Genomic DNA, 27834 nt, shown 5'->3' with positions numbered 1-27834 from the left:
CTCATCCTCAGGATTTTTTGTAGTCCCCATCCCCTACAACTACCCAACTACCACAAGTGCTGTTAAAATACATCCCCTCATGGAGAGATGTAAGTAATATCTACCACTCCTCCTAAGGTACTAATAACAAAGTAACTCACAGACCCAACAAATCCACTCTTTGGAACCAACTGAGTTTACTGGGCTAATAACAGAGCATCGGTTGCTCACTGGAATGAGGCTTCCATCCAAAGGCTTAACCCGAACAATTTTTTTCCAACACAGATGGTGAATTTCTCACAGCTCCTTCACTGGTCTATATGATGTTTCAACTGTCCTCCTCCTGGTGTACAAGTGCAGTAAGGAAAGAATAGCATAAAACTGGTGGCAGGGAATCACTAGATATTCACATACAAGTCATGTGACACTCCTTGAATTTCTATGAGGATATGGAAATAATCACCAAGCCCAGATGAGCTGATCTTATGTAAGCTGGCAGAGCTGAACTCAACACGATAGTGAACAGGCCAGGAATATGAAAAAAGGTATGCTTATAGAGTATATACACATTTCTGACTGTATTAAGACTGACAGCTGCTTTGACCCTATGTGCTACAATCTCCCAGTCAAGGGAAAGACAATTTATTTATTAATGTATTCATTTATCTTGACTCAGAAATTTAATGTTTAGCACTCTAAGTAGGCCACAACTATTTCTGGCATCTACACAGCATGGTACATATTTTTATTTGGGAAAAAGTTGCTTTTATTATGATTAGAAACAAGCTTCTTTCACATATCAATCCAAGTTCCTTCTCCTTCTCACCTCCCCTCCCCTCCTCTCCTGCTCCCCACCACCATCCCAAACCCTTTCTGCTCCCCAAGGAAGGTGAGGCCTCAACTTCCTTGGGGAATCTTCAAAGTCTGGGGGAAAGCAATTTAAATGAACCCTCAACTATGTAAAAGTTTGAACTAATCCCCTGTAAACAGAAGTCATCAATTTTGATCCCCCTCTGATCTCAGAGATGCCTGGAGAATGCTGCTGTAAATCCCTTAGCTCAAGTCTGGAGATACCCACAGGAAGCAACTTTTATGACTACTTACAATGTCACCATCGGCCTATAGGGACTTATCCAAAAATTTTTCTTTATCCCAATGCACACTGCCTTTTAAAATTTAGGTAATTCCCATATGTAGAAAACACCGAAATTTCCTTTCTTAAAGGTTACTGACAATAGGTATCCCAATAGGTAAAATGACAGCCTAGGAGACACAATGTTTGTTGGTGGTAATCAGACTGATCCAAGCTTTCTCAGAGGCCATGATGAAAAAAATAAAGATAATGTTAATTCTATATATGTCTCCTGAAAGAGACTCAACAGCATCCAGTAGGGGGATGGGGTCTGGGTCTCTATTTCCTAAATATTCTGACTTCAGGGAACCTAACTTTCTCCTGACAATGTTTGGCTATCTGTCCTAATGCAGCTTTGTCTAAGGTATCCTGTGTTCACTCTGCCAACATTCTTTTATTTATCTTTCTGCTGGTCTTAGCCCATTATCCTCCTACAATAATGACAGAGGATGATGCACTTCTTAATAAACTTTCTTGGCATAAGTCATCAGTTTATACAAGAACTTGTGGTTCCAGATATATCTTTTCATTATTTTTCATTAGCATTTTTCATTGACACATCACATTTTGAGATCCATATTCCTGTGTGTCCTGGAAAATTGGTACATAGACATGAAACTCAATTACAGCAGAAATCATCTAGTGTGAGTTCAACAGTGGTAAGTATATAAAATCACTGAGACTATGAGACTAAAAGAAAGGGAGGATTGGAATGACCAGGATTAAAATATAGTATAGCTGGATTATAAAAGCACTCCTGTTGTTCATTTCTGCACATCAGGTTTTACTAGGTAAATTATCTAAACCTAATTCCCTGAATCACATTTTAGGTGGTAGTTAGGCTAGTGAGACCCCTCTATTAATGCAGAGCAGACACTGATGGCAAATTTTTCTGTGCAGTTTGGACCTAAAAGCTGATTCTGCAATGTGGTAATTTGACCTCCCCACATCAGACTCTGTGTTTTCTTAAAATGATGTCTTCCAAAATCCTCAAATGGGTCAGAATAGCTCTCTGACTATGTTACTGAATCTAGAACAAAACAACCTAAGATATTATTTACAAAAGGTCAAAACTATAACTGACTAAGTAACATATTTTAGAGACACTTAAAAGATTTCTCTATCTCCCATCTCCTCCAACCACCATATCAAGTACAAATGGGCTTATCTTCCCTTAGCTGAATATGTTTATTGTGTAAGTTTAATATCGTCGTTTTTATTTAATTGATACACTTTTACATCATGATAAACAGACCAGCAGAGAGACTGTGGTTGGCTATTGAACTATAGTTATGGTATTTTCTGAAAGCATTCTTAATATCTTAATCACTAAAACTATTTCTGGGTAAAAACTTGTCTCTGCTCATTTAGAAGAGAAATAAATTCCTAAGATAAAGTGGTCTCTGGACCAGCCATAAATTCCTCTACAATTGGTGCTGATCTACAAACTCGAGGTTAATTCCTGCTCCACTGCTTGCAACAGTAAATCGAGACTCCATTAGACTTTTTTCAGATATATTGGGAGATTTCCTTTTATGTATCCCATAACAATATCTATCACTTTGAAACTAAAAGATTTAAACAACAAGAGCAACAAAAATCATAGTATAAATACAACTGCTGGTACTAAAAATCTGCTCAGTTTGGCTCACTTGATTCTTCATGTCTAAAGAGATGAGTGTCCATGTTTCAGGACATTTTTTTTCTTTGGGATAATTGCTTTAGGTAAAATGTCTTAACCATTAAATATGACATATATATATGCATATATATATAAACACTTTATATATATAAACACAAACATTTAAAGGAATTTAAACAAATTCTGAACTCATAGAGCTCTTTAAATATGAATTATAATCAAACATGTTTATATTTTAGGATCTAATACAAATCTACTTATCTATCAACTGAATTAAATAACTTCTATCTTCCTGTATTCAGCAGTGCCTCCCTATATTGTTCAAAATAAAACTTATTAAATATTTTTACTCCTTCACAATTAACAGGATGGACACACCAACCAAATCAATTTTGTTTAAAAATAAAAAACAAGAGTTCTCTGTTTATAACTATATTATCTCATGGTATGAAAAATAATTAATATTTATTTAATTATAATCATAAAATGAAAAAATAAATATATGAAGTTAAGAGAAGAATTTATTAAGTTAGGAGTTATATACAAAACAATAAAAATGGGATTTATGTATGAAGACTCAGAATAATTTATGCTCATGGAAACCTGGATGGTTTTTGAGTTGTGAAGCACAGAATGAGTTATTTAAGTTATATAGAAGATGATATAAGGTACCAAGAGCATGAGACTTAAAGGTAGTATCAATGATACCAACATTTTTACGGTTTAACATCAACAGTTACAAAACTGTCTATTATATATATCAAATTAAAGTTCATTTAAAAATAGCTGGCTATTATAATATTATATGATAGGTAAAAGTATCAGAATGCTGTATCTGATTCTCTTGATGTTCCTCATATAGTGCCTTACACTGTTCTGTTTTGTTGTAATGGGATATCATTCACCATTCCTACTTGTTTGTCATCGGTAGGTCATTATGGATGTGTCTCTCTCAGCTGAGTGATGTATAAAGGTTATGTCTTTGCCATACATGAGGGATCTGATGTACAGTTTATTATAATCACATCAACCATTCATCACTTGAGTTTTTCAGTCTCTAATCCCTCACAAGTTACCCCATTTGAAAAACATTTCTTTGTATTCTGTTTGAGTCTGGTGCTCCTGTTTGAGAACAAAGTCCCTTACACCTTCAGGTGACAAGCTTCATGGTTCTTTCTCTCCTTGCCTCTATGCATCAGCAACTCTGTGCCTCTGACTGAACAACCTGAGGTGAAGGGCAACTTGTCTTGAAGGCACTAACCTGGTATGGATAAAGATAAATTCGTAGAACATCCTCACTCTCTATGTCATGTCATATTATTTCCAAGAAAATGGTTTTACCAGACATTTGCTGTTAGCCACAAACCTGGACAATTTGTTCACCATTGAGATTTTGGAGAAAATAAGTATGACATAGACCTCATTTCACATTTGACTAACTGCCTGATTTAACCATCCATATATGTATCACTGACTGGAAGTTCCTAAATTCACAGTGACGTGTGTTCCATCACAATTATTTGGATCTGTTATATCCTATTTAATGTGTTAACTTGCCCTCTGTTCATAAAAGCCATCTCTTGCTTCTTCAGCCTTTCTTTGTATGTTTTGTGCCTCTTAATGATACATAGTATGGTGATTTTGGACAACAGGTTCTCCTTGAGCTGCATCCAACTCTTACAAAAAGGAAGAGATAACTAGGTCTTATTGTAACATGCATTTTTGAAGTAGTCATGGCATTTGTAGCTGCATGCACAGTATGCCTTACACATCAAATGCAAATTGTCCATTTTATTAAACAGCTTGCTTATAATACTTCTGGAATTTTGACAATACAAAACACAGGTATGCAAATAAAATATACTAAGTTACATGGTTTAGAAGTTATGGTATTACACCAAGGAGATACAGTACAAGCAAAACAATATCAATAAACTTGACAGTGTTATACGTCTTTGTGTTTGTGTTAATGGGTCTTCTCTGTGCTATGTTAATTATGTATCTGTGTTAATCCTTTAAGGTACAATGAAGATTTAAAAATGATAAAATTGAAAATCATTTGCTGGTTATATGGCTTCATGGTAATGTTACAATAGAGTTATTAACAATAAGGCTATTAGTTACCAATATGGTACATATTCATCTTGGATTCAGTTATCCTCTGAAGCTACACAAATGTTTATTATAGCAGCTCAGAGATGGCATGCCTTTTTATATCCTTCAACATTCATTTAGTTTAGTATTATCTTCTAATTACTTGTGTTAATGATTCTTTGGCAATATTCTGAGATATTTGTTGGTTAAAATGTGTCAGGTCTCTTAGCCATTCAAACAAAAATAATTCATCTGGACTTAATATATTACTCAAGGAGAATAGTAGGAAGTCAGAAGTTTCTGAGGCCTTCACAGTAGAACTTATAAAAGTACAAGGAGGACATTAGTTCTATGTCCTTGTCCAGAAACAGATGTGTAGGTTGGGTCTGGGACTAGAACCTAGGTGTCAAAGGATTTAAGGTTTTGATTCCAGGGAAATAGGCTTTTTCCTCTGATTATCTGTGGTTGTCAGTCCTATAACAGCTGTATCTGAGGCAACACTTGTTTTCTTTGGCAACATTCTCTGATTTAGCATTCTACTGACCATGGCTAATTCTCCCTGTAAATAGTATATAAGATGCTGTACTTTTTAATAAATTTTCTTGAAATGATTATCAGCTCTGTAAAACCTATAGTGCCAGATATATGTCTTCTTTATTTCTCACCCCTGTACTTCCTCTTTAAAACACAATCTTGCAGGACCCTCACTCCTATGGGTTTGAGTCAGCTCCTGACTATCAATCTGTAAAACAAAAGAAGATACATTCGAGTATTTTCTAAATCTCTGTCTCTCTAAACCTCTCTCTCTCTCTCTCTCTTCCTGTGGGAATTTTAGTTACATGGCTGTGAGTGTAGTCATGGGAAGAAGGAATAGATTGTTTCGATTCCTGCCTCTTTCCCATGTGAAATTTTAATACCTAGTACTCTCAACACATCACTTTCCTTACCTTTCCTGTATAAAATCCTTCAATCAAAATGTCCTCTGGAGTAAACATTCTGTTTGACTCATTTTGCTCATACTGAAATTAAGTAATCAATATCATTAATATCATTATACAGGGGAGGGCATTTAAGGTAGTCTCTAGTCTGTTGCTTAGATTGTTAGCTTGCGTCAACTTTGTAGCTCTCCTAAGATTAATGACTGACTTATATGCCACCTGATAGCCCCCATCTAGCAGCTAGTGGAAGTAGAAGCAGACACCAACAACTAATCACCAAACTAAACTGGAACCCAGATGTAGAGAAGAACCAGTGAAGATGTTCCCTTGAACATTTGGGAACTCTTGCTCCCCAGACTAATAGCTGGGATACCAGCATGAGAGTGATCCAGACACCAAGAACATGGGTTTCTGTGAGGAAACTTTGGAAATCTACGGGACCTCCTGTAGTAGTTCAGTACTTATCCCTAGCATAGGTGTGGACTTTGGGAGCCCATTCCACATAGAGGAATACTCCCTGAGCCAGGACACATGGGTGTGGGCCTAGGCCCTATCTCAAAAGATACAATAAACTCTGATGACACCCTATGGAAGGCCTCACCATTCAGGGGGAGCAGAAAGGACACGTGATACGTAGGGTTTTAGTCTGGTGGGTGGTAGGGGAGGACGGAAGGGAGAAGGGAAGTGGGATTGTCATGTAAAATAATCTTGTTTCTAATTCAAATAAAAAAATCAATAAATAAAAAAGAAAAAAATGTAAGCATGCAAAGAATGACTGAATCAATAATGCATTACATTCATCTTTACTCCAGAGAATATTGAATGCTCAGCTTTTCAGGTCACAAGAACTGGAATATGAAAACAAAAAATGTCATTATAGAGTGCCCAGTGCATGATGGGACAAACAGAAAAGCAGCCAGAAAGGAAAGAAAGAATATGCTCTCTAATGGAGAAAAACAAGCTGGATTTGTTAGCAGAAAGAGCAGTAAGACCCAGGGGCCATTTATATGCCATCCTAACAGGATGATCCCTCCTTATTTCTATTTGTTATTTTTAGCTGGTGTTTTCTAGTTTTTGACCCTGGCAAGGAGCATATTGACAAAACTCTCCCAAGTCTAGTAATCTTACTGCTAGAGACCTATGACTAGGAAAACTCTTGTATATCTTTTACAAACTAGTAAACATACTTTCTGTATAAACTGACTGTTGCAGAGCAGAGGAACTTCCTGGATGTTTAAGTCAGCTTTCTATTACTCAGTCACATTATTAGGCAGCACAGTTAGCACCTGAGAGAAATAATCTCCCCCCTGGCCGCCTCTCTCTCTCTCTCTGTCTCTCTCTCTGTCTCTGTCTGTCTCTGTCTCTGTCTCTGTCTCTGTCTCTGTCTCTCTCTCTCTCACACACACACACACACACAGAGAGAGAGAGAGAGAGAGAGAGAGAGAGAGAGAGAGAGAGAGAGAGAGAGAGAGAGAGAGAGAGAGAGAGAGAGAGAGAGAGAGAGAGAGAGTTTCCTTCCCATTAGAAAGAAATATGATCTATGAGCTGGTGGCAAGAAGGAGCAGGCTTTATCACCCACTGGCAAGTGCATCTGCCACCTCCCACCAGAATGAAGCTTGCTTCTAGCTGTTACAGGTAGCAATTTATCTAGTTCCTGACCTCAGAGAATTGCAAAATTTATTCCTTGTGCTCTATCATTTTAAGGCTTTGCTCAGTTCAGTGTCTTTTGCAAAGACAACAGAACATTTGACAGGCATAGGGAATGGAGAAGCATGACTGAAGAAGGGGCATATGTGTGGGGAGGTATCTACAACAAGAGATTGCTATCTGCCAGATGGCCCAGTCAAGCAGACACTATTCCTGCTATACCATTCTGCTTCCAGAGTGTGTATGCACTACCTCCCATATGGAATTCTGAGGCTGTTGAAGATACAGCTTCCCACTTTTGAATTAGGATTTGCTGTTAAAGCTTTGAAGCAGTCAATTTGTGCCCCTCTTTTTGAGAACTCTAAGGGCTAACATGCAGTAGTCATCGATTGATGGGGCAATGGTTAAATCCCCTCAGGGTTTAAAGTCCCCAACAAAGCTTTCCTAAACACTGAGAGGGCGTTTCAGCCCAACTCATCCATAGATGCCTCTGTTTGAATTCTGGACTCTTACGCTGAATTTAAAACAAATATGATATAATTTCCTTTATAGTACAGGTGAATACTACAAAATCCTCACAGATTTTGTTTGCATTTGAGACAAGCTCAAGAAACAGAAATCAGAGAAAGCTTTCAGTTTCCAAAAATAGCATACACCCAGGTGCTTAAACATTGCTTATCGGCCCAATAGCCTGCTATGGAATAAGTAAGGAATTGAGCAGAGGGAAGTGCTTTGTCATGAACCTTTCTTAGGTTTATGGAGCAAGCAAGATGCCCTCTGTCACCCAATCCTGGAAATCAATTTGTTCTGTGAGGATCAATTCCCACTCTTTCTGTGATTACCATCGGTGGCTTAACCTTCCATGTTGGATTCTGTATTAGATATATCCACCTTATTGAATGATGCTTTGAAACAAACTTTGTACACTATAAAATATATTCCTCTCATTGCTAATAAAAAGCTGATTGCTTACAGCTGGGCAGGAAGATATTGGGCAAGACAGCCTGACACTGAGAGAATCCTGGGAAGAGGAAGGACAGTGTTTCGAGTTAGCAGCAGGTACAGGGAAAAGCCAAAAAGATATGCTGTACTGAGAGCAAGTGCAGAGCAATGTGGCAAAGCATGGATACAAAATATGGGTTAAATTTAATGGAAGAGTTTGCTAGCACCAATTCTGTGCTTGTGACCAAGCGTTTATGAGCAATATTCAGTCTCTGTGTCAGTCATTTTGGAGTGGCCTGTGGGAGAGAAACTTCTGCCTACAACATGAGATCAATACCACAACTCCATATGAGCCTAGTCACCTACTCTTCTTAATCCTTTGTTGGTTTGGTGTTACTGGATGTTCCAACTCTAGGAGTCATGGAGGATGGTTCCTTCACTCAAAAGTGGCATTAAGATCTTCTGATAGTCCTTGTCATATCAAAGTCTTTCTCCAAGATTTGTAGCCTGGTATATGAACTTGAAAATAAGTCTTCTCAATTCCCAGATGAGAGCTCCTAGGAAATGGAACTTTGTGACTTGTAGACATCTAGTATAACATCCTGAGAAGTACAGGGGATGAGCCTTGAAGACAGCCAAATTAAAAGATTTAAGAATTTTTTTTGAATTGGAAATGGATTGAAATCTACAGTTCCAATAATTGAAACTTCGGTTGGATGTTTTAGGGTCCTTGCCTTCTCCCATTTCCCTTATTGGCCCTTTTTAGATACCTATCTCTGGGCATTCTATACATGTATCCTAGAAACTTCTCCTTGGAATAAGAAGATCAATTCTCCTTTACTTGTCTTGTATATTGATAAGCTCTTCTTCCACTGATAAAGTCTATATCAATGCAGTAAAGGGTCATGAATGAATGTATGACCAGGAACAGGAACACAAGGGAAAGAACTCAGATTGTGGGAATGGTAATGATTCCCGAGATTATTGTTTTTTAGGTGTGACATGACTTTTGCAAAGATGCACTTAGCACTACAGTGGTTACCTGTATAATACCTGCAAATTTTCAGCATATAAAGGGAGGGGTATATTGAGGACCCATTACAAGCTGAGACAATATTTGAAATCCATGTTTGTAGAGAATAAGTTTCTTTTCTTTGTATGATTGTTCCCTGGCAGTAGGTTGCCAAAGCTCCAGTGAATATTCCAAAATTCATGTATGAACTCCATGCATTTAAAATAACTAAATACTGTGAACTTGAAGTTAACAGGAGTAATATAAGATAGTTCTCAATTACTGGGAAGGGAGGGTTTGCAGATAGATATTGGTGGAAGAGTGCTTGCCAGTGTGTGAAACATTTAGTTCCTCATCAATACCAAAAGTTATTTGGAGAGGTACTATAGGTGGACATGATAATGATAATGATATACAATATTCACTAAATGTATTAATACAAATTGTGACCAATTAATACCATGTTAAATAAATGAGAGAGGAAGTATGGGAATGTACAAGCTCTGCACCAGGATTTATTGCTTTCTGTTTCCCGATTACAGACACAATGTAATCAGCTGCCTCATGCAGACTCCTATTACATCGACAGTAGCATTCAATACAATACTTACTTCTCCATCGTTGAATATTTTCATTCTACAATTATTTTTCTCTAGAGAATCCCAACTGATACTTATGTTATTGAACATATTTAACACTTTTATTTGGTGAATATAGGTAATGTGCATTGCCTAATTATGTGAGGTAGTGTGAGCCCTTATTTCATATAAATGACACACAACAAAGACACAATGTTTTACACAGTGTATGAAGGAATGTCCTGTATATTGGGCAGGAAATGTCAACTTTTGGAAAGGTCCATGTATCTCTCAGGATACAATTGCTTTGATTCTTCTGTGTCAGTAGGGGTTTAAATTACCAGCCTCTCCTCAGCCTTATTGCAAGTTTGTGGTTAAAGGTGAACACCAGAAGAAGCAAGGGCTACTTACTAAAACGGGACAAATATACAGAAGTGCTAGCATAATAGAAATTTCATGAATGTTCCTTAAATTCTGGGTATGTTAATTTAAATTAAGACTTAAGATTGCCCTAGTACTCTGACCAGACTTAGCCTATTATTGTGGAAAGGATTTTCTTTCTTTAATATGCTTGTTGCAAAGTGCACACTTCTTTTTAAATAAATAATTTCACATAATATTCCTACAAAAGTAACATTAGAATTAATTGGATTTGTGTATCATTAAAACTTATACTCTTGATCCAAATTTTAAATGAAACATTAACAATGAATTAATTGTAATGATTGTACCATCTTCCTTTCTATGTACAAAAGTGCTATTATTAATTTAAAATGTTTCATATAATATGAATCTAAGGCAAACACATTCACAGTATCAATACTAAAAACTCACCTTACTACTGTTGCTCATAAATGAACACACACATATACATTTGAAAAAAGGACTGTATGTCACCACCCACATGAAATACAGGATAAAAGGTGCCTTGTGTGAAGCCTGATGACTTGATTTGAATATTAGAACCCACATGGTTGAATGAGATCACTAACTATATAATATTTTCTGTGAAGTCCACAGTTAGATATTAACAAATACATAAAAATTTATGGGAAGTGAAATTGAAAAGAAATTTGAAAAGTCATGAAGCACTTCACTTATTAGAAATATTGTAATCTTTCTAAAGATTTTAGGATTAATAAGAAAAGAAATATTAGAAATGCTCCATACCACACTGGATACATGAGAAATTTTATCTTGAGCTGCCTGTGTATATAAGTTTTCCTGTACTATAGCCACTCTCAAATAAACACACCAAGGCTTATTATAATTAATTATAAGTGCTCTGCCAATAACTCAGTCTTTTTAGTAGCTAATTCTTATGTTTAGATTAACCCATATTTCTACTTGTGATTTTTCAAATGGCTCATGACTTCCTATCTTATTTTCTACATTTCCTTCTTTCTTGGCAGTTGTCTGATATCCCTGCAAGTCTCATAGACTCTTCCCTTTCTCCTCCCTTAATTCACTCATGTCCCACCCAAACACTTCTTTCCTGGCTATCACACAATCATTTTTTATTAACAATGGGCATTATCCACAGCTTTTCCCCATTTTCTCTAATTTGAAAGTGAGATTTTAACATTACAATTGTAAATTATACACAAAATTTATTAAGTAAGAATTATAGTAACAATGCCAATCCATTTGTATTTGGTGAAATTAGAGAAAATACTTATCTATATTGGTGAGTCTAAAATTATGTGCATAATTTACTTTCTGTTATAGCTAAAGAATTAACTAAAATTATCACTATTTAGTCTTCAACTCCATCAAAAACCCCAGAAGGACATAATATTCCCCAATAACAGGGATATCAGGTTGTCTGGACAGTAACCCAAAGTTCCTCTGTAATCTTGGGGCATTCAACTTTGCCCTAAAGGCCTAAAATATCTGATACACTTCTATAGGAAGCAGGGAATTCTGAAGGACTGTCCTATATTGATTGGCAATATCTGGCCTTCGCCATTTTTATGTCCTGCTGGTCTGATTTGGACAGTTATATTTTCAGCAATTGAGGCAAGAGCAGTTTCTTTGCTCACATGGCAAGCTTTTTAATAAAAAAAACAAATACAATGTGGGATTTCATCAATGTCTATCATCTTCTCTGAAGAAGATTGATGCTGCCAGGAGAAGGTAAGTCTTACTGTCACAAAACCCCTTATGTTATGGACATATTAAAAAATGCCATATTCTGTAGCTCTTTGGAGTGTTTGAAAACCTCTGTCTATCTAAATATAGCAGTTTGACTTTGACAACATAGCTAATGTGACTACAAGTTTAACTATTAAGATAACAACATACTAACTTGTACTTTTTAACTATACATTGTCTTTTAAATGAGCTGCTTAAGCACAATATACCAAACAAGAGTACAAACACATATATAGCCTAACAAAAATAACTTTAAGTTTGTGTCAATAAACTAAAATCCATTATAATTTAAAAGTATTTTGAAATTAACAGTTGTTTTATGATAAACCTATATTCAATAATCTAACATTTTATAATATTGTTTTTATTTCCTATCAACATTTTTTCATTTAGAAAGAGATCTTGCAATTTAGCTGTTTTAGAATAATATGTTTTATACACTGTGAAGATTTGATGTAGTGTTTGCTTTAATGAACAAGTTTAGGGCCAAATAGCTGAACATGATACAATTAGGTGAGAATGGCAAACTGAGAATGTCAGGAGGAACAAGCCTGGAGTTTGAAGATTACAGCCAGATGCAGAGGGAGGAGAGACGAACATGCCATGCTAATAAAGGTATCCTCACATGACAAGATCATAAATAAGGAATAGGGGTTAAGACTTAGAAATAAGTCTGAGCTATTAGCCAAGCAGTTACAATTAGTATCTGTGTGGTAACGTGGAAGTGGCTTCTGGGATAGACCTGGGATAAATATAAAATTCCATTTATATTTAACTCCTTGTTTAGCTTTTTTCCTGACTATGACCAATAACATTTTGTCATGAAACCCCCTAAACAATGACAAATATTCATAATTTATTTGGGGGGATATGGACATCATTCTCCAGACTAATTTATATTGTTTTGTGGTTGCTGTTATCTTTGATGGACATTGAAAAAATCTAGGATAACTGTCACGTCATGGGTAGATTAGTCTGTGGGATTAGATGCTCTTACCTCACTAGCTTGAAGTTATTCTGCATGTATAACTCAGAGGAAACTGAAACACATGCTCTCTGAGTTGTTGAATCATTTGAACCATCCACTACCATCAGGGGTGTTGCAGGGGATTTTCCTTGATCAACCCTGATTTTTTTCAATCTGCAAAAAATCCACAATCTCTCATTAAATGTGGAAACAAAAACACCCTCCAATGCATTATACATTTTGACTTAAATTTTGAGTTAAGACATTCTCAAAATATATAGGTTGGTTTAATCTAGCCGTTTCCATAATCCAACTCTTATAATAGCCAAACATTTAAAGACATTATAATAACATATCAGAATCTAGACTCTCTACGTATTTTCTATCTTTGCATGACTCATTATATTTTACTACTCTATTTCTTTTTAAATGACTTTACTATTTTATTCTAAAACTGTTTTTACATACTCTTCTCTTCTCTCGCCCAGACTATAGATATTTTTTAAGTGCATTGTAACCCATTTAGTTTTTTTTCCCTTCTGAATCTGTTCTTACTGTGTTTCTGTAACCTTTTCTGTCACCATGAGCAAAAGCTCACGTGTGTCATGTAGCCAACTGTTGCTCAAAGATCAAGTCTCCATTCAGTGGTTAAGCAAAGTCTCTCTGTAATGCACCCTATGTGAAAGATACCTGAAACTGGCCACATTGCTTAGCTCTTGGCATTTGGCAGTCAGCTCCATCTCCCAGGCAGTTGTCCAGAAATGCATCTGCGCACCATGCCTGGCATGAGAAACTAGTAATTCCAGTGTGGATCTGTTTCTGTATGTTTAAATCCTTTTTAAAGCTTTCTCAGGTCTTATGTGGGTACACACACCATGATGGGAAACATGTAGACCTAAGTTTTCCTGTCACATAGCCACACTCAAACACACTGAGGCTTATATTAATTATAAATGCTCATAAGGTATCTCAGGCGTGTTACTAGCTAACTCTGATATTTAAATTATCCTATATTTCTATGTATACTTTGCCACATGGCCATGGCTTGTTACCTCACTTTCTCCATGTCCGGTTTGCAGTCCTCCCTGTGACTCTTGACTCTGCCCATTCTCCTCCCCTTTTTCTCTCTGCATTAGGCTGACTTGCCCTATATCTGCTTGCCCTGCTAATGGCCAAGTCATTTTTTATTAACAATGAGTGTAACCCATACCAACTCCCTATGAGATTAATTGTTAATACCAAATAATTGTTAATCTGATTTCTTCCATCTTGACTCTGTTTCAGTCACCCAGGAATGATAATAAAAATGAGATATTAATTCAGTACAGATGATTATACAAAATAGCTCTATCAAAAGTACTTAACTCATTCATCCATTGGACACCTTGGTTTTCAGATGAGTGTGTGACACAGCAGTAGGTTTTCACTCACACCATGATCTCCAAGGAATGACTGAAAGAGTTCTTTTTCATATTTTTGAGGAACAGAGAGCTCCTGTGAAGCATTTTCATGGGTGGTGTGTTTAACAGATTGTGTTAAATGTTATCTCTTGTCACAGTGTCATGTGTGGGGACTGAGCACTTAGCACTTTGTCCTTTGTACTTGTGTTATCATGTCTGTAGATTCTTGTGTCTGTCCTCATTTACACTAAAACTCTGTGTTAGCAAATTTGTCTCATTTTCTTTGTGAAATGATTTCCTTCTGTTTACATCTACTTGAGATTGTTGTAGCATTTTCTACTGCTGAATATTAGTCTGTTCTACATTTGGCTCTATTTCTGTGATAAATAGCATGACCAAAGAAACTCTGGAAATTAATAGATTACTTCACTTTACATCTTATAGTGCTTCATTAATGGGAATCAGGAAAGCAACCTATGACATATCTGAAAAGTCGAAAACTCAATCAGGGGCTGTGAAGTAATGATGCTTACTGGCTTATTCACCATGGCTCATTTATCTTGATTTCTTATAGAAACTTCGAAGACTTCCCCAGGAGTGAGATTTCCCACAATGGGCTTCTGACTTCAAACTTTAACCAACCAAATTCAGGACAGTACAATATGATGACAGCAGAGTAGGATGGAGACAATTCATCAATTGAGTTTCACACTTCCTAAATATGACAAAGTTGTTTCAAGTTGACAAAAATTAAATTTCACATGGGCTGTTTATGAGAGTTATTGTGTTTATGGATCAAAACACATTGTTTATCATTCTGATTTGTAACACAATTAGACAAATCAAATAGCGATATAATGTAAATTATTGCCAATTATAATCATGCAAGCAGGATAACATCCATGAGTTAAAGTGGCTTTTGAACTTGGTTATTCATATTACAGTAGTAGATTATAAGCTAATAGGGTTGAGAAAGCCTAAGAAGCTCTGTGTGTCCAAAATCAAATGCCCTAGAAATAGACTGTCAGGACCTCAGAAGTAATGAATGTGGTTCACACCAGCTGTCTATCTCCATTCAGTCTGTTGACACAGGAATAAATTTCTAAATGAATATATAAACATGGTGAAAACACACATTAATTATTAAAACTAAAGTAAGAGTTCTGGCTGTGCAGGTACCATGGTACTCAGTGTACATTTACAGGTTATTGGAGGACTTTGCTTATTTCAAATATTTGATATATTTTCTCCTATATTATTTCCTGCTTTTACACTAGGATTTTCTTACCCATGGTATAAGAGTTAGGGTTTCTATTGCTACAAACAAATATCATGACCAAAAGGAAGTTGTAGAGAAAAGGGGTTAATTCATCTTACAGTTCCTCATACTAACTAACCCATTGAGGGTATAAGGGAATGAACTGAAACAGGGAAGTAATCCAGAGGCAAGGACTGATGGAGAAACCATTGCTAGGTGTTACTTACTGGATTGTTCCTGATGGCTTGCTCAGCCTGATTTCTTACAGAACACAAGAGAAAATATCCAGGAACTATACCAGTAATAATGGTCTAGAAAATCCCTATTAATCACTAAATAAGATAGTGCCTTTCAAACCTGCATATAAGCCAATTTTATGTGGACATTAATTTAATTGAGGTTCCCTACTCTCAGGTGACTTTAACTTGTGTCAAGCTGACATAAGATTATCCAGCACACATGTATATCATACTTTGTAATATTAACTCCTTCAAATGGTACACACTTGGGTTGGCCTTTGGTTTTCCAATCAGTCAATACTGTGACAATTCCTGCTATTGAATTTGGCAGTACACTGTGTGATATAATTCTAGTGTCTGTGTTATAGCAGAAAACATAGCCACAGTGAACATTTGATGGGCCCATAAACCATTATCACATAATAATTGCAAACTATTGTTAATAATTAGAGACAGTTACCTCCTGACTACTTGAAGGAAGAATCTATGTCAGTTGAAAAAAAGTCTTTCTCAATGAAGAAATGGCACAATTTTTTCCATGTACATGGGAAGACATATTAATAAAAATAGAACACATGTGAGATCAGCAGATGATAGACATATTAATAAAAATAAAGTGATTAGAATTCACTTCCTTCTAGAATTCTGCTATGTTACAGACATAAAATAATATCTATTTTTATGTGTTGTGAGGGCAGAACAAACCAAGCATATAGGGATATGTAAATATATCTCATATGTACAAAAAATGATGTATTTTCTAATAATGAACATTTTGTCAAAATCAATCATGTGTATCAATTGACAGTACTTTAAACATATCTAGGGACAAATTATAAATATAAGTATTTCTTACATCATAAATTTTCTTAAATTCTTACAAAATTGTATACACATAAGTAAATATAAAACAACTTTTATATTACTACTTGAGTGGTCAAAAGTATACAGTGTCATCCACTGATATAATGGGTCTGTAAAGCAGGATTTTCTTATGAAAGCTCCACACACTTCCACAGAAATTTTATTAACATCTATCACAGGCTTGTTACTTGTATAATGAGAAAATAATGCCTGGAAGTGGCCAATGGAATATTTATAAATATTTACATGGATGAAAAAAGGATAGTCAGAGGATTTATGGTCAACATACCATTCAAAACTGAAAGATCCAAATGTGGACTCTATTATTAGGGAAATCAACTATGTTTGTCTATGTGATCCCATTTATCAGAAAAAAACCCTCATGAATATTCAATTACCAAAGTTTGTGAGAACTTACAGAAGAATGATTAAATATAATTTAAAAATGTAACACTTTTATATCACCTATTATTCATAAGGAGAGTTACTATTGAAATTATTAATATATGCAATGATGAGAGCTTACATTTTCATGTTGCATATTCATTTGAATATAAACTCAACTTTATCATTAAAATTGCACAGTGAACTCACCACTGAGGCTTCTGTTTTTTCCCATATTATCATTGTGATCCATCTAGATATCCTCATGGTGCAATTGTGCCTATGAACCAAATTCTACAGGACAAAAAGAACCAACATGTAAACAGTGCCACTGAGATTCTCTCACCTAACAGTCCATGAAGAAATATGAATAAATGAGCACTCAGTTACAGAATAATAGTGATCTCTTGGGATTTACAGTATCTTCTTCAAACTCAGGACCAAAGGAGCCTAACTGGACCACTGTGCTTAATATTTCTTTGCACCACTCATTTGTTCCTTATTTTTTTTTACTTTCTTACTAATGTGTGGCTGGTGGCAGATGATGTAATCTTCACAAGGCCATGCACATATGAGCAGCAATAATTGTATTAATTGAATTTTATGGATAATAAACAATTAAATGAAAAGGAAGGCATTAATTTGGGAAGGGGACTGATACAGAAATTACAGGAAAGAATAATAGTGGATATAACAAATTCCACTATATAAATATATCCAAATTTCAAAGAACAAATCAACACAAATTTCTAAATATTAAAAAAGGGGGGTTGGATCATTCCTATGCTTGTTTCCCAGTTATAAGTCTGGGGTAAATGAGCTCTGCCTTGTTCAAGTCAACTGTGTCTGTGGGTCTCCAACCTGGTCTTGACAGTTTTGCTCATCACTCCTCCCTCTTGGCAAGTGGATTCCAGGAGTTCAGCTTATTGTGTATCTGTGGGTGTCTGCTTCTGCTTCCATCAAGCTGGATGAAGGCATTAGGATGGCATTTAGGGTAGTCATCAAAGTCATTAACAGGGAAAGGCATTTAAGGTAGCCTCTCCACTATTGCTCAGATTGTTAGTTGGGGCCAACCTTCTAGATCTCTGGACATTTCCCTAGTGCCAGAATTCTCTTTAAACCTATAATGGCTCCCTCTATGATGGCATCTCTTTTTTTGCTCTCCTCTATTCTTCCCCTGAATAGATCTTTCTGTTCCATCATGCCTTCCTCTCCTGTCTTCTTCTCCCCTTCACTTTCTTCTAACTCTCTCTCCCTTTTCCCATGTTCCCCATTCGCTTATGAGATCTTGTCACTTTCTCCTTCTCCAGGGGACCATGTATGTCTCCCTTAGTGTCCTCCTTGTTTCCTAGCATCTCTGGCAGTGTGGACTGTACTGGTAAGCCTTTGCTTTATGTCTAAAATCCATATAAGAGAGAGTCCATACCATGTTTGTCTTTTTGTTACTGGGTTAATTAATTCAGAAACTTTTCTTCTAGTTCTATCCATTTGCCTGCAAATTTCAAGATTCCATTGTTTTTTTTTCCCACTGAGTAGTACTCCATTGTGTAAATGTACCACACTTTCTGTATCCATTCTTCAGTTGAGGGGCATTTAGGTTGCTTCTAGGTTCTGGCTATTACAAATAATGATGTTATGAGCATGGTTGAACAGATGTCCTTGTTGTATGAATGTACAACTTTTAGGTATATTTCTAAGAGTGGAATTGCTGGATCTTGTGTTAGATTGATTCCCATTTTCCTGAGGAAACACCATGCTGATTTCTAAAGTAGCTGTATGAGTTGGCACTCCCACCAGCAGTAGAGGAATGATACTGCCAACAGAGATTATAAAGAGGGGAAAGGAGTAGAAAAGGAGGTACAGTAAGAGAAGAAAAAGAGGGGAACATCAGGAGTCAGTCACCTACCCACACAGACAGCCAGAGAAGCAGAAAATTAAAATATGCTGAATTAAGAAAGAGCAAAGCCCAGAAGGAAAAGGTAGATGGATTAATTTAAGTTAAGAAAAGCTGGCTAGAAATAACCAAATAACACTGTGCACTCATAAGAAAGAATAAGCTACCTACACTGTGTTACTTACTTGGGAGCTTAGTGGTGCCCCTGCCCAGAAAAGAGTCAAAATGCTAAAAGTGTAAAAATCATTTGAAATATTAGAAAATCCAATGAGGTCTTAACCCCTCCCATGGAAATACAAGTAATTAAATAATTTTGTGAGAATGAGAATAGTTCACGTACTGCATATTCAATATCAAATGGTCAGCCATGAAATCACACACATCTTTAACATATTAATGATGTTACAAGTTATACTTATATATTTAGGAGTATATATGTTTACACATAAACTTTTATGCTTGTAACAATAATTAATAAAAAATGTGACCATGACTTTAAAAGTGAGCAATGGTGAATATACAGGATGAGATACATCTAAGGGGAAGAAGAGATTATATAATTATATTACAATTTCAAGTCTATAAGAAATATTTTCACCAAAAGGTGTTAAAATTTACATATATTATTAAATTCATATATATATAATATAGGATATTATATATTATTACATATATATTATACAAAAAAGATATGGCACAAAATTCAGAAGAGTATTGAGCTGATACTACCTGCTTTAGGAATTTCTGCTGTCATTTGCAGGAGGGGTGTCCTCGGGTAGGACATATATAGATATGTGTATGTGCCTTGGTTAGCTGTAGCAGTGTGTACATTTATGCAGCTATGGCAAGTGTTCTTTTCTTTTCTTTTTTTTTTTTTTTTCTTCGGTTCTTTTAGGTAAACACTTTCTAGGTGTGGCATGCTGGGATGGAGGAACACCAATACACATTTAAGTAATACTTCAGCTCTATTCTTAAGGAAACACAATAACTCATTTGTTCCTAAATTTGAAATGTATTGAAATCATGCTGGTTTGTTATTTGAGCCATACAAGACAAAAGCAGTAGACCGGTTTATACATTATCCTGGAAAGCAAATATAGCAAGAACAAAAATACTGCATCACTACAAATTACTGCTAACTCTGGACTTACCTGAGTCACTGTTTTCAGTAAAAGGAATTCACCTCGTTATTTCAGTTGGGTGATCAGCAAACCACAGACACCTGACAACTTCTGTTTCTCAAGTCCTGGGATTCCTAGAACACATAATTTTGACTGAGTCTCCTCCTTATTGGAGAGATAAAACTCAAAGGTTCATACATGTAATGCAAGTCTATTGCTGAGTGACCCGTCTACACAGCTATTTATATTTTGGCTTTATGTAAAAGCAAATCATTTTACTATAACCCAAGAAACACACTGCAACAAACGCTTTGAAACCCTCCAGTTTTCCTCTGTCCCATCTTCGATGCTATGCTCTCTGTTCCCTCTCAGAATTCAATTTAACTTTTCTGGATCCTGCACTGAAGTCTGAGGAAACAGAAAGGTGTCTGTGGGAACTCTGTCTGTAAGACATGCCGTGGAAAATGACAGTCACAAGAGCTCTCCCACGTACTCCATCTCACACATGAATTAATCATCTGTCAATGATCTCAGCTACATTCGATCTATATTATAGAATGTTTCAACACATTTTCAGTTCATAAGATGATAAAAGTCCACATTTCCCTTAAATCTTAAAAAAAAAAAAAAAAGAGTGAGCAAGCAGCGGAACACCCCCTAGCCCAGCCACATCCCACACAGAGCTCACTTCCGGTTCCGGGAGGTGCCACGGTGTCAGCTGGCAGCAGCCTGGGAATCCAGCCAGATCCCTGAGGCATCTAAGGGAGACGTGGACTGAGCTGCTCCCTCCTCAGCCTGTGGGCCTAGGCTCTGAAGCTAGAGGGGAGCACCGAGGAGCTGCTGGGCTCTCAGGTGGCGCTGCTTTGGCTGCTGCTGCCCTACAACCATCTGACAATGTTTCCAGGACGCAGAGAAGCCGCTAACCCCCACCTCCAGCTACCCGACATGAGCAGGGATCCGCCCATGGCGCTGGGAACAGAGCTGCTGTGGCAGAGCCGACTGGACATGCTGATGGACAGGAACAACAGGCTCGACAACACAGGCATGCTGCTGGAGGAACTGACCCAGTCACAGCTCTGCCTCAGACTCCAGGTACTCAGCCTCACAGACAATTGCTTCCAGGAGGGGCCTAGGCAGCTTTTGGAGGGGGAGCCCTACAGACCCTTAACCTGGGGTGCAACTGATTCCAGAGTATCCCCGGTGAGATGGAGAAGTCTCAGAATTTAGAATGCTTATTCCTTTGAGGAAACTTCAGTAAACGAATCCCACCAGAATTAGCAAATCTACCTTCTCTCAATTGCTTGGTGTTAATGCGACAACAAAATTCTACTGCGTTTTCTCAGCTTTCGCAGTTGCATGGTTTTCCCAGCTCTCTTCAGTAACTTGCTGACATACCTGCCCCCAGAGATCCTCAACACTATTCATTTGGAAGAACTGAGTTTCCGAGGAAATCCATTGTTTGTGTGTATGGTTAGTGATTTAACATATGGCCTCCAACTCTTCTGAAATTACTTGCAAAGACCATTGAGATCCAGAAATATTTCTGACACTCACTCTTATCTTCCTGGGAATCTGTTAAGATACTTGGGTGCAGCCAGCAATTGCAGAAGCGCAAATATAGGAGAGTGTATTTTGACTGCTTTGCCAGATAAATTGTGACTGTGGACTTCTGTGGGAGGTATGACGTCCCGCTGGTGCATTATTTGTGTTCTCCAGAATGCTCTTCCCCCAGGAACTCTTCGTCACACAGCTCCACATCCCAGATTGAGTCTGACTCAGAAGATGAAACCAGTGATGCTGCACAGGGAATGCAGAATGTTCTTCATGGTTAACAGCAGTGGGTGTAGAAAAAAAATAAAGGAATCAAAGACGATTATAAAAGAAAATTGAGCTTGAATTTGATTGTAAAGCTTAGGTATCTCATTATATCCTTTCACAATAGAATAGTTAATAAAGTTGGTTTAACCATTGATCATTAAGAAAGTAGTATTCATAAAACGAGAATGAAAATATTAAAATGCTGTCTCCTTAAAGTGTAGGAGAAAATTAGTAGCACAAACTATTGGCATTGAAGATTAACAAATTACACTAATTGATTATGGAATAAAAATAATATAAAAATGTAATTTGGCATTAGAAAATAAATATTTAACTCTCATTACTGATGATTACATAACCAACCTGTAATAACATCAAGGCTGTTTGGTAAGTAATTAAGGTAGTTTCAGATTGCATTAGGTTGGAAAGTGTGCCTTTAAAGGGTGCTTTGTTAGAATCCAGTTTTATGCTGAGAATATTTGTATGTTAGGTTTCTTTATTTTATTAGATTATGTTAGTAGACTATAGGGCAATTCAGGTTTAGTGTGTTTGTGTTATGTCATGAAACAGGAGTTTGATGACTGCAGTTTTGAATCGCTGCTATAGTGAATCCCCTTACCTTTTCCTCAGAATACTGAAGTAAGGACATTTTGTACTTTTTTGTTAGAGATTTTTATTTCTGTGTTTATAAAAGTGATGTTGCTATTCCTAATGTAATTTTATTGTAGTATCTATAAAGTCTTTTTTTTTTCACACAGTGAGCAAATTTATGCTGCCTACTCCAAGATAAGGAAAGGCACAGATGACTTGGTTAGTACCCTAGTGTCAAACTGTAAATGTTTTGTAATTAGATGACTTCAGTTAAACGATATAGAATGTTTTCCCTGAAAACATTCAGAATGATGTGACTGCATTCTCCTGGCTTAAATCCTCTAGTTTCTTTATAGATAATTTTCTTGGCTTAAGTAATCATTTGAGTAGCCTTTTAGGAATTTCTTGTAAATAGCCTTATAAATAGAGCATCTACTCATCCATAACCTTTCCAGCCCTCTAAAAAGGAGGTATATTGTTTCATCTTTCATAAATGTAAATATTTCAGCCTGGGACACATAAATGTATGCTATGGTGGTCTTTCAATTAAGTATCCATTGTGTTTTTTTATGTGTTTGGTTAAACTCTGTGAATAGTGTGCTAAATCAGTAGTTTTGGCAGAGATGGGGATCTTCGGCATAGATGCAGGACCTTGTACCTGCTGAGAAAGCTGCAGTTCAAGCCTAGACCATGAATTGTCTTTAGTGTAATCTTCATTGGTCGCTGTTTTACCTCTCTTTTATGTTGTTTTGTTTTTATCTTTTTAACCCATTGTTCACCCTATCTTTAACAAAAGCTGCCAATGATTGTTAAATGTTTTCTTTTTCATTCTTTTCCTGTTTTTTAAAAAAAATGACTATAGAATTAGCTTGGAGAAATATGAATTGGAAATCTGAAGTCATCAAAATATATTTTAAGTTGTGGTCTGTCTCACTAGTTATGAATCCCATGTTTATCCACTAAAGATATCTCAGAGTTTCAGAATTAGCTAGGGGTAATTTTCATAATATGGCTATTTTTTATTATGAGACAGGGCAAAGCTAGCCTTGAACTTCACATGTAGACAAGTCTGTCCTGTTTGTAATACTCTTGCCTCTGCTTCTGAGCTGCTGGAATCACATTTGAAACCGTGGGACCAGCTAAATATTTTACTTAGCAATGTGCCAAAAGTACCTCTTTCTAAAATTTTTGATTTCTTAATTATTCTTGCCAATATGAAAAATTACATTGAAAATTGACTTCAGATATGAGAATTTCGGTATGGTATAAATATTAATAAAGGTTGTCATCATTAGGACAAGACCTTACTGCAGACTAGTTCTAAGAGACACTAGATATACTGGGTTTAAATGAAGACTTAAGAAGAGGCTGTTTGCTGGAATGTTAATTAAAACAAATCTTTAAAATCAGCAAAGTGTAAGAGAAGTCATAGGTGGCCAGGGAATCCACTGAGCTAATAAAGCCCTATATAGTAATAAGGAATTATCTTAAGTTGATTCACCAAATTTCCTACTACTGCTGTCTAAAAGTTTTATCAATAAGTTTATTACTGCTGTTTTTATTACTGTGTCCCCCCTCCCACCCCTGCTGTTCCATTGCTCCCTACAATGGAGAGCAAGCTAGATATAGCCTTTCTTTCAGTTTTGCTCTTCCCAGAGTTCCTATTGGAACATAGTTCTTTTTGGCCTGGTCTTTAATAGAGCAGGGTAGCCTTAGTGAATATGTACCGTTTGGTTGTTTTTTTTTTTTTTTTTTTTTAAGTACAAATTAAGTTTTAGTAGTAGCTTTTTAGCTAAAAAAAAAAAAAAGTTTATTCTTTAAGTTTCCATGTGAGTGCTTGTAGATAAAACATTACAAGTAAAAGTATGCATGTATTTAATCAGGTGATTATTTAGAGTGTGTTTTGGTAGAATCAAGTTGTATGTTGAGAATAGTTGCATGTTAGGTTTATTATATGTATTATTTTTATTTTCGTAAGTTATTTTAGGAGATTATATAGTAGACTATAGGGTAATTCAGGTTTTTTGTGTTATGTCATGAAACAAGAGTTTGATGACTGCAGTCGTGAATCGCTGCTATAGTGAGTCCCCTTACCTTTTCCTCAGAATACTGTAGTAAGATATTTTTTTCTCTTTTTATTATTTAGATTTTTATTTCTGTTTTTGGAAGTGATATTACTATTCCTAATATAATTTTATTATAGTAGTTATAAAGTCTGTTTTTTTCCAACCAGTGATTAATTTTAAGTTGCCTACTTCAAGATTAGGAGAGACACAGATGACTTGGGCAGTCCCCAATTGCCAAAGTTTAAATGTTTTCTAATTAGATGACTGTAGTTAAACAACATAGAATGTTTTCCTGGAAAACATTCAGAATGATGGGACCATGTTCTCCTGGTTTAAATCTTGTACTTTCATTATAGATAATTATCTGGATCTAAGTAATAACATTAGTAGCCTTTTAGAAATTACTTGTAAATAGCCTTGTAAACTGAGCAGCTAACCATAGTTACAGCTTCCTAGAAAGGAGTTGTGCTGTTTCACCTGTGATAAATGTAAACATTACAGCAGGTGGCATATAAATATATGGTATGCTGTTCTTTCAACATTGTGGTTTTTTATGCTGATAGTTAAACTATGTAAACAGTGTGCCAAATCAGTCTTTTTGCCAGAAATGGGGATTATAGCGATAGAGCCAGGTTGTTGTGATGGCTGAGCAATCCACATTCTAAGCCTAGCATTGATAGCTTTTAATGAAATCCTCATTGGTAACCTTTTTACCTTTTTTTTTTTTTTTTGCCCATTTTGGCCTTATTGTTTACAAGAGCTGCCAATAATTGCTAAGTTTTTTCTTCTTTTTCATACTTTTCCTTTAAAAGAAACAACTGATTATAGACATTAACTTGAAGAGATGGTAATTGGTCATCTAGAAATATGATCATCTTATGAAGTAAGGAGGTTAGGTCGGAGAGGAAGATGGGCATCAGAGAAACTTGTTATGGATTTTTGCCTTTGACCTGGCAGGACTAGCCATTTGGACAAGAAACTTCCCTTTCCTTGACAGCTTGATAGCATGCTGTCCAAACTGAACTAGCATGTTACAAAGAAGAGTGACTGCAGAAGTTGCCAAGGAAGAGGATGATCCTTCATGTTCCTACTTCATCAGAAAGTCTGCCAGACATTCTGTGCATATAGGCTGAAGAGGGATGCCCCCAACCTGACAGAGGAACTTTGGGTGACATTCTTCGAAGAGAGAGACTCTTTCTGGAGTCCTTGGTGGTGTTGAAGACTGATAAATATGGTTATGTATTTCCTTAGTGATAATAAAAGATAAGTTGCATATAAAGCTTCAAACTAACAAAGATAGGATAGATGATGGAATATTTTCTTAAATTCTATCAAATGTTAATGGATTACATGTTGGTATTTATAGTTTTTCCTTATAAACTTTTGCAATACATAATTGGACTATATGAAATTTAAACTTCTTTGTTTTTCCAAACAGAAAAGATGAGATGATGAGGGATGCCCTTCTATATTTGTGTGAATATATGTTTCTCTTCTTAGTTGATGAATAAAGCTGTGTTAGACAATGGCCACTCAGGATATAGCAAGGGACGACATATAGTCAGTGCCATGAGAGTAGGAGGTTTTTGATAGAGAACACAGAGAGTGAGTCTTCAGACAGTTGCCATGTAGTTTCTGCTGGGAGGATAGCTGCCTGGTCATTCTCTGGTAAGCCAAAACCACCTAGACATTCACTGATTAATAGAAATGGGTTAGTAGTTAGAGAGAACTAGCCAATAAGTATCCTGAGCCAAAGGACACATAGCTTATAAAATATAAGTCTCTGTGTGTATCTGAATTGTGGACGGATTAGGCTGAACACTAACTTGTGCTTACACATTGCTGTTAATGGAACATTTACTGAGTTGCTTTGTTTTGTGTACAGGGATAGTAGAGTCCCTGTTCTAACAGTTCACATGGTCAGCAATGTGTTCCTGAGAAACAATGCTGACCCCAATATTCCCTTTCTAAATGTCATATGCAAACTTGTATTGAGTTTTTTTTGCATCCTGCGCCCATTTGTAGTTTGTTAGTAATAAAACAATGTAAAAGAATTTCTACATGATCATCCTTTGCTTTTCATAAATTTGGGGGTCAAATACCAACAAATGTGGCTGAAGAAATGTTCCTTTTATTTTGGTCAAATTACTGTGTATGATGTGACTTCTTTAATTTTTAGTACCAAAAATCTTATGTATTACACGTAGCTGTTAAAGTCTATAGATAATTAAAATGTAACTCAGAAATAAAAAATTAGTATTTGAGTTTGCTATTTGGAAAAGGTATTGTCCTATTGTATCAATTTCCTGTTACCTTGTGAAGGCAAATATTCTAAATGTCTAAACTATTCAAATTGTTGTGCCTCCTTACCCAAAGGACATGGAAACTTGTGATCACATATTAACAATATATAAACTCATAAGTTTTGCCTTATCCATTGTGCATTGTTTTATTTGACTCAAAAAATCTTAGAGAAATTCATAAAACAAGTAATAAATTATGTGAGCATAGATTTGCAAAAATGAGTAGTTTTGTTGGTACCAAGAATACAATCAGATAAGGAACTGTGTGTGTGTGTGTGTGTGTGCACACGTGTGACTGCGTGCACGTGTGTGTCTGTATCTGTGTGTGTGTGTGTGTGTGTGTGACTGTGTGCATGTGTGTGTCTGTATCTCTGTATGTGTTAAAGGCTAAAAACCAAAAATTGAAAAATGTGTTACTTTAATTTATATCTATGCACATGCTTTACAATACCCAAAGAGGCCTCAGGAGGAAGTCTTAGCCCCTGGAGCTGGAATCACAGGCAGAATTAATACACTAAATATGGGGTCTAGGTCAGGATATTGGACCTGTATCATTACTATATAGCAGTTGCTTTATACCAAGAATCTGGAGGAACTTTCATGAATAGTAAATAAACAAAAATACTTGTAGTTGATTTTGTATTATGGCATGTCCATCCTGAAACACTTCTTGAGATATCTGACCTTGACATTCCTGTGCTCACAGCATTTTGGGGGCGTACATACCAAGTTAATCTCTGTCTCTTCCTCACTCCACCCCATTTCCTTATGCACTCAATCCCAAGTAAAATTAACATAAAATGACTACATG

General features: G+C 36.1%; 1 long non-coding RNA gene and 1 pseudogene across 4 annotated transcripts; one reads left to right on the top strand and one right to left on the bottom strand.

Moving 5' to 3' along the window:
* Positions 1-157: 157 nt before the first annotated feature.
* Positions 158-21937, bottom strand: LOC103160002. Of its 4 annotated transcripts, XR_004769182.1 has the most exons (8): positions 20739-20914; positions 20276-20379; positions 17441-17524; positions 16443-16487; positions 15019-15200; positions 13116-13259; positions 8741-8998; positions 158-5589 (listed from the first exon to the last, which is right to left on the bottom strand). It is a non-coding gene; the product is annotated as an uncharacterized LOC103160002 (long non-coding RNA). The 4 variants fall into 4 exon arrangements; XR_004769181.1 differs by lacking the exons at positions 158-5589; positions 20739-20914 and adding an exon at positions 21800-21937 and having other exon boundaries at positions 7222-8998; XR_004769180.1 differs by lacking the exon at positions 158-5589 and having other exon boundaries at positions 7222-8998; positions 20739-20912.
* Positions 20949-27153, top strand: LOC103160003 (annotated as a pseudogene).
* The last annotated feature ends 681 nt before the right edge of the window (positions 27154-27834 follow it).

Source organism: Cricetulus griseus, chromosome 3 (assembly GCF_003668045.3).
Source record: "Cricetulus griseus strain 17A/GY chromosome 3, alternate assembly CriGri-PICRH-1.0, whole genome shotgun sequence".
Classification (NCBI taxonomy): domain Eukaryota; kingdom Metazoa; phylum Chordata; class Mammalia; order Rodentia; family Cricetidae; genus Cricetulus; species Cricetulus griseus.
This window is presented reverse-complemented; position numbering and strand designations above follow the sequence as displayed.